General features: G+C 45.7%; 1 long non-coding RNA gene across 1 annotated transcript in view; it reads right to left on the bottom strand.

The window, feature by feature from the left end:
* Positions 1–8,554: 8,554 nt before the first annotated feature.
* LOC143653635 (uncharacterized) overlaps positions 8,555–16,914 on the bottom strand; it is a 36,771-nt gene continuing 28,411 nt past the window's right edge. Inside the window, exon 3 of the long non-coding RNA XR_013161430.1 lies at positions 8,555–8,728. This is a non-coding gene — a long non-coding RNA (uncharacterized LOC143653635). The remainder of the gene's footprint in view (positions 8,729–16,914) is intronic.

Below are 16,914 nucleotides of genomic sequence, written 5' to 3'. Positions count from 1 at the left end.
CTTGAAAGCCTAGGACTTAGAACAGGAATGGGACATGCACACAATCAATGCAAGATACCCTTGCTGTACCTCCTCTAAGAAGGAAGAAGAAAGCAGCCTGGGACTAGGGAGGAGGATAATGGCAAGTGACCGGAGATGCAAGAACCCCCTACCTGGAGCTGAGCCTTAAACACCTGGGAGCACTCAGATGGACATGAAATTGATGGTTGAATAACATTCCAGGAGATGGAAATATATTGGGCACAGCTACCAGTAGGAAAGCACATACACATCTTTTGGCTTGGCTGGTAAATCTGGTGCTTGTGATACAAAGAGTATGAAGGGCTTTGAAAGTCAGTGTGAAGACTGTGGGCTTCCTTAGACCAGCAGAGTTTCATTTAGCATGGTGCTTTCTGAGGAGTGATCTGGAGTTCCTTGGAGGGGCTCAAAACTGGAAACTATTGCAATAATGTAAGCGAGAGTTAGGGAGGCCTCAGCCTAGGGCAAAAGATGGGGCAGGGTAGGCATGAGATTCGGGGGGCAGGGGAGGGAGAGTCAACCAATGCTCCAACTGTTGCATGTGGACAGGAAAAAGATGGGAAGTAAATATTAATTATAGCAGAGATGAAAACAAGTTATGCTCACAACATTATTTTTTTGCTGACTTGTTAATTTTTTAGATTGTTTGCTCCCAAACCAGTTCCATCTTGAGGCTGTGGAAACAAACCCTAAATGGTTAACATTAGAACACAGCCTTTTGCTCTTTTCTGTTTGCAGCCTGCTGTTCAGTTTCAAGCTTGAGTGATGAGGCTGCTAAAAAAGATTGTGCAACCAGGAATAGAACAAGTTTGGGGGTAAAGGTAATGTCCTCCTTTTAGATCATTTGAGCCTGAGGTGGCATCAAGCAATTGGAAAAGTAGCATATCCTACAAGAGACTGAAGCTGAGAAAGTGGATTTGAATGTCCAGGTGTTGAGTGGCTGCGAGGAAACCATGGAGAAGAGCATGGAAACAGCAGAAGGCAGGGCTCTGGGGACAGGTTTAGAATGTCAGAGAAGGAAAGAGAAGCACAGGAAAGGACTGAGAAGACTAACAAAATCAGGATGCAAACCAGGATGGTGTCACATCAGGAATTCTCTGGAGGGAATTTCAGGAAAGAGTGGTCAATTGTATCAATGTCTGTAAATCATGGGAGAGTGAGGACTGAGGAGATAGACTTTTATTATGAGACCGAGCAGCCTCACTCTTTGGAGAAGAGAATGAACAAACACCTGCCCTGGTGGCTGGACTCCACCTGCCTGAAAGATTGGACCCGCTAAGCCCTACTACAGTCCATACACTTTGGGCTCCTGGACTCTTAATGGACCATCCTTCTACCCTGGCATGTAATAAAAGGTGTGCACAGGAGGGACAGAGAGCAAACCTGCACACAAGGAAAGCACTGGACCATTCCCCTGTTAAGGAATGTTGCACACCAGACTTCAAAGACCTTGCCCATTGGCTGCAGGGCTTCCCAAACTTAATTTTGTGTATTGGTCACTCGGTTTATGACCCAGGAGATCTGGGGCCAGGCCTGAGATTTCTGTTTTCCAACGAGTTCCCAGATAATGCTGAAGCATGGTTTCGGGAAGAAATCATAAACTGGTGGCCCTGGGACCACATGTTTCAAACAAGAATGTTTTCTTTGACCAGTAGAACGTTCTAAAAATTAAAATTGTCAACATTTAAAAATCTGAAGATTTCATGTTAAAAAAAAATCCCGAGTTCTGTCTTCTCTTAAAACCCTCGGTGTCTTACTTTGCCTGAGCTGCTATCACAAATACCACGAACTGGTTTTGGCTTAAATGACAGGAATGTGTTAGCTCATAGTTTTTAAGCTAGAAGAAATCCAGAATCAACATGTCAGCCTAGCTTACTTTCTCCCCAAAGTCTTTAGCCTTCTGGGGCTGGCTGCTGGCCATCTTTGGGTGCCTTGGCTTATCTTTGGCTCCCGTTACATGGCGGTGTTTTCTCCTTTCCGGTTTCTGTGACTCCCAGGTTCTTTCTTTAAGGCTTCCAGTAACCATCAACCAGTTGGGCCACACCTTAACTTAGAAACACATCTTCAGGAAGTCTTATTTACAATAGGTTCATACCCATAGGGACATGGATTACGATTAAGAACAAATTGGGATATGTAATTTAACCTACCACATTCGAAAGCTGTCAATGCTGGGCCCACAGTCCTGGGCAGCCGCTGCCTGCTTTAGATAAGGCACATGCCCTCCAGTTTGCCCCTGGCCTCGCCACCAGGGGCACCCTTTGCACCCTCATGCTGCTGCCTGCAGTCCCGAGACCCTGGGGCTTTCCATTCCAGCTCTAGGGCAAGCCTAGAGCAGAAGGGTGGTGGGGCATGAGCGGGCTGGTCGCTGCCACTGTAAAGAGTGTCTATGCTGTTTATGCATCTTTGGATTTGCACCAGGGGGTTCTGGGCAGGTATCCTTCTGCCCGTTACCCAGCGGGGTTGAGGGCAGAGGCTGGAGCCCACGTGCAAGCTCCCTCGCCTGAGCCCCTCCCCGCCGAGCATACTGCCCCGGTTCCATCTCCGTGATTCACCAATAGTGCCCCCACAGGGGAACATGAGCCTGCAGCCCCCACCTACCTCTTTGTGCCCTTCTCCAGATTTTTCCTTTTGTTTCCCGGGAAGGGGCTGAGACAAGTCAAGTCACAAAAATGTGCTTCAACAGAATGGGATCCTGGAGTTTATCTAATAGGCGGGTTGGGAAAAATGAAAACGCTAATTACCTGAGGGAAAGCATAGAAAATGAGTCAGCTGATTGGACCACCAGGCAGCCAGTAGGAGCTGAATTTTTTTTTTTAAGAGGCTAATGACTTATTCTAGGGGATTTCAGCCGTGCACACATAACAAAAATAATTCCAAGTGTCTGCTAGCAAAATCCCATGCTGCCGAACATCGCATTTGAAAATTAATGTGACAAGCTGGAGGCCCACGATCAGAAGACAATGAAAGCTTACTCCCCAAGAAGTTTTTTAGGGTAGATAGAACTAGAAAACCTGAACTGGAAATCCAAGTCGGGCTATGCCCCACCTGTGGTCCGTGGAGGTGCCTCCTTTGTCTGAAAGATGGGGCCTGGCCTCCGAAGTTATTGAAGGTCCCCTTGGAACCTGGGGGGCTGCACATCAATTGCTTCGCTCATCACATGATTAAAATGATCTGTCTCACCCTCCAGGGGGACGCTGCCTGGTTATGGGGCTGGGATACCTCCTGTATGGAAAGACCTTCCCGCCCGGCCCTGCACCTGGTCCTTTCTAAAGAGCTGTGCGGGGATTTGGGCATCATGCTGTCTGACTCTGGGATCCCAGGACCCCAGGGTCCTGGCTTCCACTCTTCAGCCCGGGACCAGCCAGCCCTGGAGGCAGGGCACACTCTGGCCCTTTACGGTTCTTTGTCTGTAGCACGGTTCTTGTCTTTCTGAGCTGGCTGCCTGCCCCCGTCTCTGGGACCGATGCTGCAGCCAGATAATGAACAGCATATCAGCGCAGCCTGCGGAGGGGGGCCAGGGGGACAGGGGCCAGCCAGAGCCAGCCGGCCTGACTTATTATTCCTTCACTCTCAAACAAAACAAAATCATTGGCCTGCCAGGGTCATTAAGGACCCCGGGGTTGTCATAGAAACGACCTTTGGGGCCCCGGTGGTTGTTAATGCATGAGTGACTGCCTGCATTGTGTGCGCGGGGAGAGGTCAGAGTTTTGTTGGTGGCTTAAGAAAGAAAGAAAGAGAGTGAGGAAGAAAGAGAGCGAGCACAAAGCCCAGGATTGAGCGGCGACATTCAGAAAGAGGGCTGTGCACCGGGCCGCTGATTAGATGTCTGCATCGTGAGCACCCCATACGGGCGCGTAGTAGGCGCTCAGGAAGGGACTAACTGCAAAGATGAGTGGGCACGTTTCTCTGGTTAAAAAATGCCCCCCCCCCCACCTCCCCGGCACCTCCTTGCCAATGCACTCACTCCCTGACACGTATTTAGACAGGTAACTGCCCCGGCCACGTTCCCGGTCAAGAATGGCAAACTTATCTACAAGTTTTATAGGAAACTGGTGTGTCTTCATCTTGGATGGGAAAATTCCCAAGGATCCAGGTGAGTAAAGCGGAGGGGGGGCAGGCAGGGACTGCTGCAGGGGAAACACATAGGAGAGCAGAGCCTCTGCTGCAAGCTATGGGCTTTCAACCCCTTTCCTAACAAGGGCTCTGTGTGTCCCCTGCCAGGGCATCTGTGAACACCACCGGGAGGCATAGCGCCCCCTACTGACTGATGTCCAGAGCACCCAGCTCAGTGCCCACCTTCCCCCATGCCACCCACCAGGAGCTTGGGTTTCAGTACCAGCCCTGCCACCAACAACCTGAGTGTCCTCTTACAGTTCCCCCTTGCCTCAGTTTCCTTATTTGTAAGATTAGAGACCGACCACACGGACATCTCTCACCAAGCCTGGGCAAGGTCTGGTTCCCCAGACAGGGCTCTCCCTGGATTTAAGCTTCAGTGAGTGACTATTCTGATTTGTATTTTCCAGGTGGGAAGAAAACATTCTAGGAGTGTTATCTGGGTAGATATGGAACCATTTCCTCTCTCTGGTGCCCTAGTTACCTTGGTGGTGTCTACCAGATGTCTTCCCAGTGAAGAAGCCAGAGCCTTCTCAAGACTCTCTATTGAGTTGGTAGTGTGGCTGGAACAAAGGGTTTTTGGATCCATCTGATTTCAAACATCCCCCGGCCAGGCAGCTTCCTGCAACCCTCACCTAACATTTGGAAGTTGGAGCTAGAACCTGCCAACTGGGAGACACTAGGGCATTCACGCCATAGAGACTTCTTTTCAGGAATGGTTCAGAGATCTGTCTGCCATGCTCTCTACTCACCAGGCGATTCTCGGATCTTTGCTTCAGCAGAACAGGCTTCACTCACAGAATCCCTTCATCAGCTCATTGGCTCAAGAGCACAGTGGCCACGACATCCAGGACTCTGGGGTGAGCCAGGAGTAAACACACAGCTCATCACTGTCTCTGTGAATTGCAAAGTCCTGCCATGCAGCTTCCTTGCTGTTTGCTGAGTGCTTCTTGAGCATTCTGTATGAGCAGGAATCCCTTGAGAGGAAAGGAAGGCCTCATTCTCTTAAAGCACTGAGTGTGGTGCTTGCTCTGGAATGGCAATAAGTTATTGGAATGGATGCTTGATTTTAGTCTTTCTTTTAATTCTTACATAAAGGCAAGCAGATTTGTATGGTAAGCACACAATTACCACATGACCCAGCAATTCCATTCCTAGGTACATGCCCCAAAGACTTCAAATGAATACTAGTACCCCCATGTTCATAGCAGTATTATTCACAATTGCCAAAAGGTGGAAATAACCCAAGCGTCCATCCACAGATGAATGGATAAACCAAGGGTGGTATAACCATACAGCACAATATCACTTAGCCATAAAGACAAATGAAGTTCTTCTACATGCTACCACATGGATGAAGCTTGAAAGCCTTATGGTGGGTGAAACATAGGCACCAAGGACAAATATATGAATTATCTCAAATGTGCAAATGCATAGAGACGGCAGATTAGAGGTTACCAGGGACCGGGGGAAGGGGCAATGGGGAGTTATTGTTTCATGGGTACACATGAAATGGGATGATGAAAAATTTCAGAAACAAATAGTGGTACATTGTAAATATGATTAGTGCTACTGCATTGTACATTTTTAAGTAGTTAAAATGACAAATAAAAAAAAAGAGAGAAGAAAGGTTCTTAAAAAAAAAACCACGCAGCTCTCAGCCCCTCCGGACAGATGAAGGATCAGACAGGAGAAGGGAGAAGACTTGGCCAAGGTCACACAGCCAGCACTCGTTGTGCAAGCTCCACTTCTGCCACTCATCCATCCACAGAGCTGCCCAGTTCCCTGCGTGAGTACCAGAGAGTGAGAATCAAGGGAGTCTTGTTATTTACGCTCCTGTCGCATCAGATATATGTCTGTCTTTGTTTTTAAAATCTGCAGCACTGATTTAGGTATCTGTCGTTGCTGTGGTCAGACCCCTGCTCCAGTGTGTACATTAGGAAGGCACCTTCCTCCCGGAGTTAAGCGTTTTCTCTCTCTTCCTAACAGGCTGCAGAAAGAGAAATGTCTGTGTTCAGCTTGGACACCAGCTGAAGCTCTGCGAAAACCTGCTGAATTTTGCATTTGGCCCTAAACACAAAACTCAGTGGTGGAGGGTTCTTCTCTTTTTGACAAACTGCATCTTCCTACTTCAGTGAGGAAATGAAAATCCCTTGGAGTGTACAGAGGAAAAGGGAATCTGAGAGTAAACATTTATTTCAGCCTGCGGAGGCTTAAGTTTCCAGGAAAATGAATGAGGAGTTGCCAAGTCAGTGCAAAGGCTCCAGGCCAGATGCCACCAGCACAACTGGGGTTGGAACTGTTTCTGGGCCATGCAGGGGACTTGTCCAAGTCACTTCTCCTTGTGGAGTCTCGTCCTGTTTCTTGAAAACGGGAGGATTTCCGAAGCTTTGAAATGCTGTAATTCTGAAGCGTAGATTTCTATGAAGGATGATAAACTCCAGAGAATTTGTATTTAATGAAGTTTAACACTAGGTTATAAAACAGAAGAGCCTCGTGGGAGAGCAAAGCATCATCTAAACCGCAGACTTGAACAAGGACGTTTTACTTTGCATTAATATCTTCCCTTAGGGACCAGGAAAAACTCAACATTTAAAAAAAACATCTTGAATGTTTGCATTTCACGTGTAGAATATTTGTATATAGTGTTTGTAGAAAGCATGGATCTTATTTGGGGGGCTTGAAGGACAGGGCTTTGCATACAGTATTGAATCTTCACAACCCAAAGATGCATGAATTCATTTAACACGCAATGAAACCGAGGCTCAGAGCAGTGACTTGCCTAGAGTTATGTGGTAAAGTATAGAGAATTCCTTATCCCTTTGTAGAACTTCTCCCTCCTACAACTTAACAGGGTGGGCACCACAGTGTTAGAAATATGCATGTAATGATGTCAAAGAAGAGTATTTATATCAGTGGCTTTTACTCCTATTTCTCTATAAGTGGGAAGTATGGACAAGTGGTCTCTAAATCCAATTTGCTCTTAAACCCTAAATTTGAATTACTTATTTAAAAGCATATATAAATATAAATTCTGCAGTGCATCACATTCAAGAAATTTTCCAGACGCATGTCTCATGGCCAATATGTTTGGAAAAGGTTACTGTGCCCCCAGTTGCAGACTTAAAATACACATTACAATATTAAAGGCTCTGATACGTCCTGCAACTAAAACCCCTGCCTAACTATTTAATCTATTGAATTCTGGACACTTTTCTCATCCACATAGTACTTATTAAGATTTGGTGAAACTGCTTTGCTGCTTATCAGTCTTTGGAATACATTAGAATAATTATAGTATTCACAAATCCTCACATCTTCCATTTCTTGTCTTTCATTCTTCCTACTGGCAGGAAAGCGATGCATAGGGAAGAGAGAGCCCAGGAAGAGTCATGGGCCAGGAATGGATGTGGGAAGAGAGAGTCCATTTTAGGCTGCCCAGGGCTCACCTCCAGCTCCGGCTTGGGAGAACAGCAGCACACCCACAGCTCTGAAAGCTCCAGGAGAGTTCACTCACGAAAAACAAGAATCTGGACTTGAATTTGAGTTGAGTTATTCCACAAGAAACAGACATCACCACAGCAGTTTCTGAAATTTTGATACATGAAATATTGTCATGCACACTCTGTATTTATATACAGTAACACATTTATAGATGAAGATAAAACATTATAGCCCTCCGGTTCCAATCGGCCCTTTTAAGGACTTGCCTGCCTCCTCTTACTGCTTACTGGGAAGCACCAACATCCATATAAAATGGCATCACTGCAGTGCCTGTCATTTATGGAAACAGTTTCCTCCACTTCACCTACTTGATTCCTATTTTTCCTTTACAGCACAGCTCAAATGCCACTTCCTCAAGGATGGCTTCCCTGACTGCAGGCAAGATCTGGTCTGCTTTTTCTGCTACTAAGGCAACCTGTGCTATCCTGTAAGAACAGTTAGTTCAGGCTGATAATTACATGTTTACATAGTTATGTTTTAATGTCTGATTCTCCCTTAGACTGTAAACTTATGAGGAGGCCATCCATGGCTGTTTTGTTCATATCACACACCTGACACCCGGAATAAAGTGGCAAGTAGTAAGAGCTTAAAAAAAAAAATCTGTTGAATGAATGAATTAATTTCTGTGCTGAGATGTAGGCCTCATCTCTCCAGGCGTTTCCCTGATGCCTCGAGCGCCTCTGCTACCAATTTTGGCATCTCTCTTCTATCTAAATTGTCTCACTCTTGAAGTTCGATACATGATCCGGTGTTTCTTGTCTGCCGACCCGGACCCCTGCTGCTTCTGGCAGCCCATCACCCACAAAACAACACAACCCACCCTCCATCTGCTCCAGCTGCCACAACCCCAATCCTATGTCTTACTTAGGATAAGAGGCGTTTATGACTTGTTACCTACAAATAAAATCTCTGACTTTTCAACATTGGAGTTACCTCAAAAAACATTTCTTCAACTTCATTTTTTGCTCATTGAAGGAGCTAGGAAGCAGACAAGACAGTGAATTGTCCTTGGGCAGAGAGCAGGATGAGAAGGAAGTCTCTGGGTGTAAATCGTTTCAGGCCTCTCTCTTCTCTGTTAGACACGAGCCACCTACAAGCAAGAATCATGCCTTATTTACCTTTGGCAACACCAGTTCCTAACACAATATGTTGGCACATAATAGGCTCTAAATAAATGTTCAATGAATGAATAAATGAATGAAAACATGAGTGAATAAATAAAAAGCTCGAAGCAGCACTTATCTCAGCATGTATTTCTATGAAAGTTAGGTAGGATAGAGAAAAGAAGACTATGCATTTATCAACAAAAAAATGCCTAGAGGCTGAAGATAAATATCTACCTCCTTAAGCTGAATGAAATTATAGACAATAATTTCTTGTGTCATTTTAATAAAAATCTGGATATATCTTATTGAAACAGTCTGTTATGGGCATAATTGCAGTGATGTGTTATTCTCCAAATTAAAATGTGGAGGTAGTGGCTGAAGGAAGGGAGGAACTACTGAGCAACTTATGACCTCTTCTTACAATTAAATTTGATATAAGTATATATATATGTATATGCACATATATACATGCACTCACAATTTAATGTATATACATATATATATATATATACACACACATTTATATTTGAGATAACTTTATGAAAAAATAGGCTGTTAGGAATTTGTATTCATGAATCTGGATATGTGGGAAGATGTGTACTTTTAATGCTTTCAAATGTATATATATATATATATTATATATATACATATATATATATAAACTTTCCCTTAGAGGTTCTTAAGAAGTATTTTCAATAAGTGTAATTTGCTTTGCAATTAACACATTGAGTGTTTCCAAAGTGCCCCTTGTTCCTTTTTTTATAGCTTTAAGCTATCGTATGTCATGACACTTGTCACTTGCTAAAAACAAACCCCCTTTTCCATCTATGTTACACAGGTGAACTTCACTCGAGCCCGATGTGGGAAACCCAAAGATGCCAGAAAGAAAGAGCATTGCAAGCTAAGTCATAGGATGCATGAAATAGTAGTCCCTGCCTCGTGGATTGTGACGTTACGGCACCACAAATTTCTCAACACACTGTTTGGCCTGCAGAATGCATGCTCAAAGCCCAGCAGCTGTCCATGGAAGGAGACATAGGTGGGGGTGGACGGGGCTGGAAGTGGGAAAGGCAGGGCAGACGAATGGTCTGTCGGCCAGATAATGTTCATTTCCTCCAGGTCTCCTGGGATTGTTTTGGTAATTACTCCAGCTTCTTCAACAGCTTGTGATTTGTCCAAGGCCACAGAAACTGGATTTGCATCGCACGATGCATAATTCATACGGCACGGACAGCAATTATGAGCTAATTGAGGGGTGCAATGTTTAAAGAAAGGATCCATTATGAGGAACATAAGGGATATTGGGCAGGAAGAAGCTCTTGAGTCCGTGGAGGCTTGTTCCCTCTAATTCAGATTTCCCTAAGATGACTGTCTCTTGAAGGGCACAGAAGTTCTCCTCTCCCACAAGAAGTCTTGGGGGCTGGGCTGCAGCATTTGCTCCTCCTGCTGGAGGAGGGCGCACAGGGTGCCGGAGTGAATGCCCCTCTCTCATGTTCGGCCTTCTGGGAGCATGTTGTGCTGATGCAGTTATCTGGGTTAACGTGCTTACCATCACCATATTTTCCGAATTAAACATCAAGACCACTTCCTAGGGGAAAAGATAGTCTGGGAAATATAGTTTGAGGCAAAATATTTCCAGTATGAAATATGAAATCATCTTTGGGGAAGGTTATAGGACAGATTATGAAATGGTAGCTTCTCTGGAAAATCCACGAGCTGGACTGTCAAACTCCAAGGAGCCCTGGGCTGCTAGCGATAAGCCTTGAGTCTATTCATGGGCTTCTTACTGAAAGCCTGTAGGCAGGTCTCTAACCTCCTGAGGCCTTGGTTTTCCCATGTGTACAATGAGGGAATTGGGCAACATGGGCCCCAGGGCACCTTCCAACTCTGATACTTTTTATTTCTGAGCATCATTCCTCTTCTTTCTGACTCCAGGTTCTAAACCAATTTGCTATATCAACCTTTGTTCTCTGGGTATCAACTGCATGTGCCTGGAAACACAGAGGACATTCACAGTGTAACATGCAACACAGGACACAAGCACATTTTTTTTTAATTGGCTACGAGGAGAAAGAAAATAACTAAATCATTTCCTTTTCCAATAGCTTCAATTACAAAGTTAGATGCATATCCCCAAATGCTGAATCAATGATATTTTGTAAAGAAAGAGATTGTGCCAGACTTGTGATCTCCCTGTTGCTCAGGAGGTTGTAGGAGTTTAGGCATGGTGTGTTGTTTTTGCTTTGTCATCTTTTCAGAATCCCAGAGACCTTGGCACAGCTCTCCTCTGAAGTGTGCTCCATCATAGTCATTGAGCCTTTGCTTACGTTCTACCTCTACCAATAATCTTTTCACATAAACATCTTAGTGTCATATGAAATACTGCCTAAATGTGCTGGCTCTCATCAGCATGCCTAGTTGAGCTGGGCTGCAATATCACAACTCACCAGCAGAGGCTGCTTTCTGGGATAGTCTATATGCAAAACCCAAATATTCAGAAGATCATGGAACACTAAAGACACAGTTTTTTTGTTGTTTGGATAGGCCTCATATATAGTTCTCTGCATTATCCTATCTGGAAACTAGACATTCTATAATACTGATCTGCTAAGGCTGAAGAGTGCCTTTCATTGACTCTCATACAACTAGTTTGCACCTTGTCTCTTCATTTAAGTAGAGAGCCTGGACGGTGTACATGCCTTTTGAGTAATGAGGGCATTTAGCATATGCAAGGTGGAGATTCTGTTGTTTTCTGCCTGTGGTGCTAATGCAGCTATTTATTCTAGGAGCCAAAACAGATCTTTCACCTAAAAGTTGGGCTGTCATGTCTGTTTAAGCATTCAGCAGGCAACCAGCTCCACAGCTTATTTAAGAAGACTTTCAAATGGGTTTTTACCCAGAGTAACTGATCACCTGTGGGCTAAGGAGTTCTTTCTGTTCTTTCTTTTTTCCTCAAATAACTTTTCCCACAATTTAAGAAATCCTTCCCAGACACCTTAAGAAAGCATGTCCCTGCTTGCAAGGTCTGGTCTGGGGAAAATCAGAGTCACAATAGGGATACCCCAGGCAAAGAAAACTTTTAATTGCCTTGGAGAATAAGCACCAGTAAGTTCACAGTTGACTTTTTTTTTTAATAGATTTTATTTTTTTAGAGGACCATTAGGTTTTCAGAAAAACTGCACATAGGACGGGGCAAGGAGCAAAGATGTCCTGCTTGTCCCCAACTGACTTCCATGGGCTTGAGGACTGATGGCCGGCCTCTGCAAGTTATATTGTGGTGAGATGACCACTCACGGACACCCCATATTTAATCTTCATTTTTGAGTCTTTCTTAGCGAGAAATCGCAGTAAAACAAAATTGCCATGTTGCTCCAAGGGTGAGTTAGGAACGGCCCAGGAAAAGCGATTCCCTACGTTCTGTCTTAAATTTTGGACTTCTCATTCTGAGTGCATGTTGGCTTCTGCCAAATGCAATAAGATAAACACGAGCTCCTAATTCAGACTTGCCTTTCTTCATTCCCAGCTACTGTTCTTTTCAGTTTTCCGACTGCTTTTTTCATTTATTTTTCCCTAACTCTTCATGGCTCAGCTTAAAGGTGTGTTTCTTCATAAAGCCAGCTAATGAAGGGGAGCCAGTCCTTATAGTTACCCCAAAAGTAAATGCTGCAAGATTGAACAGATCCCATTCTTTGCGCCCACTATTACCACCCATCTTTGGGATTCAGATCTTTTTCTTTCAGCTTTGCAAATGCCAGGGGCTCCTCAGCAAAACATGATGGGTTTCCCCTTTAGGAGAACCTACCCCAAACATGTACAGAAGAGATAGGTTAGTGCTGCCGCCTTCTCTGTAAACTATTCACAAGTGTCCCTACTACCTTTGAAATATACTTTAATTTACAAAATTAGCCATTTAGTGCTTTGCAGTTTAATAGGTGCCTTCACATACATCTGAGCCCCCTAATGACCCTGGAGCTAATACGAGTTCTTTCCTCATCTTTACAGTGCTATACACGCCTGCCTCAAGGTCACAGAGCCAGCAAGCAGTGGGGCTGGGGCCAAAACCCCAGTCACTTCCAAGCTCTTCTCTCCCCCTAACAAGGCTTGCCCTTTGTGCAGTGCTTCACCGTGTTTCACAAGCCAGTCTGGGAGATGGCCATCTACCCATTTTACCAAATCATAGGCTGGGACTCGGAATTATGGACGATGTGCCTGAGGCCACCCAAGGGCTCTGGGGACAGAGCTGAGATTTGAGCCTTGCTTTTCGGACTCCAACTCCAATACTGAGTTCACGAGTGCCTATTTCTCAAACCGAGGTTCTTGACACCTTCTCTGGCCATTCACAAGTTCTTGATGCAACTGACTTAACTTCAGTGATAATCCCTGACAAGTGAAGATGAGGCTATTCAGATAATTTACGCTGCTGCTTCCCAAAATGGGCTCCCTTGACCAACAAATGGGCAGCACTTGGGAAATCATTAAGACCCCTAATTGCTCAGCCCCACCCCAAACCTGCTGAATCAGAAACTCGGGGGGTGGGGCCCAGGCATCTGTGTTTTAACAAGTTCTCCACGTGGCTCTGATGCATGTTGAAGTTTGAGGCTCTCATGTAGCTCAATGGTTTTCAACTGGGCTGTACATTGGAATTACCCGGGGAGCATTTAAGAGATGCTTATTTAATTGGTCTAGGGTGCAGCCAGAGCATTGGGATTTTTAAAAAATCTCCCCAAGTGATTCTAATATGCAGCCAAGGCACCCCATACCTTCTCCGAGGCCCTGTTTGTGCCACGGTCATGATGGCCCCATACTCATCTCTGCAGACCTGTGAGGACACAAGGCAGGCAAAGAATGCCTCCTTCACCAGGCCACGGCCAAATGGCATTAAGGTATGTGGTTCAGCGGACGCTTTGCAGAAGTTCCAGGTAAGGTCAGGGGTGGGAAACTGACCCACCGGGCTCCACGCAGCCACCCGGTCACAATAAACTTAAAGGAGGTGCCGCTGCCACCACTGTCGTGATATTCAGGTCACAGGTACTGATTTAGGTGCAACAAAGAAACATGACCTTCCACTTTACAACTGATATTACTCATTCACTTTAGCTCACATCCTGGTTTGTTTTTAAATCTGTAAATACATTACTATTTCCCATTGTATATAACCTACAAAACAGAAGAAGTTTGTCCCTAGTTGTGGCTTATACAGACATAAGCAACATTAAAATACAATAATGTAAGTCAATATTGGGGGGCCCTATGAAAATCTGCTTTTCTTTACAAAGGGTCCCAGGCTCTTCTCAGGTTTGGGAAATTGTTAGTACTCTGCTTTCTGCAGAAATCGATTTTGCGCAGCCATACTTGGGCTCACAGAACCCCCTTTCTAAGTAGAGACTTGAGGATCCCTTTTTGGGGGGATCTTGGCAGGTCCAAGGATTTGCGGCCACTTTTGGGGGCACCTGCAGGCCTATGGCTGGTCCTCTAGCTCTCGGGTTTAAGCAGAAGTTCTTTTTGAAGACTTCCAGGCAATTATTAAGAGTAATTTCAGGGGAAAGAAATTTGGCCAGTTTCTATGCAGTGCAAATTGGCCTTCCCTATCTATCTTTGAGGGCGCTTTGTGTTCGGCTGTGTTATCGGGCTTTTCCTAGAAGCATTGTTTCCTGTTTCAATATAATTGCTTCAAAATAATGTGAAGAGATCAATTGCCACTTGTCAGCTGTAATTTTCTGCTTCTGAAAAAAAAAAATAATGTGGAGAGGAAGGCAAAATATGGGATGGGATAGTAACCAAGAGGGAGGGAGGGGACAAAGCTCGCCTCTCCTCCGAGTGGGTTTTTCGGGGAAGAGAGTGCCCTGCTTGTCCCCATCTCTGCACCTTTTGCTGATGGGTGGTCCCTGCCTTCACCGTTCCCTGCACCTTCTCTTCCTAGCCGAACCCTATTCATCTTTCCCGGTCCTGCACCCTCAAAAGCAAAGCTTTTCCAATCACTGCAGCCCATTGTGGCTTCCGCTCCCTCTCAGCTCATTCTCTGATCCAATGCACAGTGCCTTTACTCAACAAATATTAATCGAGCATCTAAGTATTTGTAGGAAGGCTTTGGGCTGCAAGAAAATGAAAATGTCATTTAAAGGGGTTTAAACAAATTGGTGTTTCTTTTCTTCATATAACAGGGTAAGTGCTGGACAACAGGCTTGGACTCAATGTCCTGGGAATTCTTTGGACTTTTCCAACATTCTGGCCACGGCTGGTTATCAGACACTCCCCAAGCTCCAGGCCTCTCATCGGCTTTGAGGTAGGAAGAAGGGAAAGTCGAGGCACGTGCCACCGTGGTCCCTTTGATCAGGAAAGCACTTCTTTCCCCGAGCCCTCTAATAGACTCTTTAGCAGCTTTACTGAAGTATAATTGACATCCAATAAACTGCATATCTTTAAAGCGAATGATTTGATAAGATTGGCGTATTTACACTCATGTGAAAATATCACCGCAATCAAGATGATGGGCACATCTTTTATCCTCTAAATATTTCCCAGAAACCCCTGTCTTGCCCTGCAGATTACTTTCTTGTTTTCATTTATGGTTCTTTGGCCAGAACTTGATTCTGGGGCTGCCTCTAACTGCAAGGGAGAGTGGGAAAGTCAGTATGTTGGTTTCCCAGCAGACACGTGAAAATGGGATCGAGAACGAATGTAAGGCCAACTCCTGAGCGTTGCCTTGCCCGGCCTCCTGCCGCAGTGTCCGGGACACATTAGAGAGCAAAAGTGCCCCCTCCCTTCCGCCCCACGCAGCAGGCAGCAGTCCTAAAGTGTGACCTGGGGCAAGGCATAGAACCTCTCTGTGCCTACTCTTGCCATCCATGAAAGGAATAATCCTGCTGCCCTGCAGGTTGGCTGTGCCATTCGAGATGATGTGTACCTGACAGGTCACCCTTAGTCAATGCTGGTTGGCCATTAGGGTGACCCCGGAGGGTAAGAGTTCCCCAGGTGAGTCAGGGAGCAGCTCACTCGCTACCAGATTCACTGGGATGTGGGGTGAAACACCACTCACCTGCTAAAGGGCCCAGTTCCATCTGGACACCCTCATATGATCCTCCCAGGGCTCTTCCCGAACCTGCTGCTGCAAAACTCGATTTGTAGTCCCTGCCCAGTGAGTCCCACCTCTCCTGGGTCCTCCGATCACGGGCAGCCAGGACCCTGGCTCTCACTCGCTTTGGCCTGAGTCTAAGCCTGCATCCTGGGCCCCAAGGCCTTTGGGCACTCCATTTAGAAGGGTAGAGGCAGTCCATGCACTTTGGGACAGGGGATTACTGCTGACAGTTGTGCTTTCCCAGCTCACTCACCCACTGGGGTCTTCTTCACACAGCCCAGGATCCTTAAAGAAGACAAATTTCAGAGGGGGAGGCTTTGGAAATCACACTTAACTCTTGCGGAGGCAAGAAAGTGTCCACAATGGGAACACCAGGGACTCAATGGATGGGAGCCTCTACCCTTCTGACTGGAGTGCCCAAATGCCTTGGGGCCCAGCTTGCAGCCCTTAGACTCAGGCCAAAGCAAGTGAGAGCCAGGGTCCTGGCTGCCCATGACCGGAGGACCCAGTAACTTTACAGACCAGTAACCCCCACACTTCCCACAAACTAATGCACAGGGTGTTGGTTGCTTGAAGACCAGGTGTTGAGAGAGAGGAACCGAGGTCAAAATCTGTTTGAAGAGGTCTCATGCTACCTCAGAGACTTGGTGGTGCTAACACACCTTGGGAATCTCTAAGAACAGGCTAGGAGATACAGCAACCCCTTTTGGTGTTGATCAAGTTTGGGGGAACACTGATCTCAGCCGCAGATCAGGAGTTGGCTGGTTGTGGGGGGTGGAGGTGAGACTAATCGAGGTGTGAGATTTTCCTGCCTTCTTTTTCCCCTCTGGGTAATGGGGGTGCTCTTGGAGGTCGCCAAAACGAGCCCAGGAGCCTGGAGCAGAGCCTTTAATGAGGGCTGCTCGGTGATGAAAGGCCCTGTTAAGTTTCAGCCACCATTATTGCCTTATGGAATAAACGTGGCCAACTGAAGAGACGTGCATGAATAAATTTGAATAGCAAGACACAAATGTGGCCCTTAACTCCGACGAGCAAATAGAGTTTAATAAAGAGGTAAACTGAGACCGCTTTTATTTATTGCTGTGTAAATGTATT

This window comes from Tamandua tetradactyla, chromosome 13 (genome assembly GCF_023851605.1).
Source record: "Tamandua tetradactyla isolate mTamTet1 chromosome 13, mTamTet1.pri, whole genome shotgun sequence".
Taxonomy (NCBI): domain Eukaryota; kingdom Metazoa; phylum Chordata; class Mammalia; order Pilosa; family Myrmecophagidae; genus Tamandua; species Tamandua tetradactyla.
This window is presented reverse-complemented; position numbering and strand designations above follow the sequence as displayed.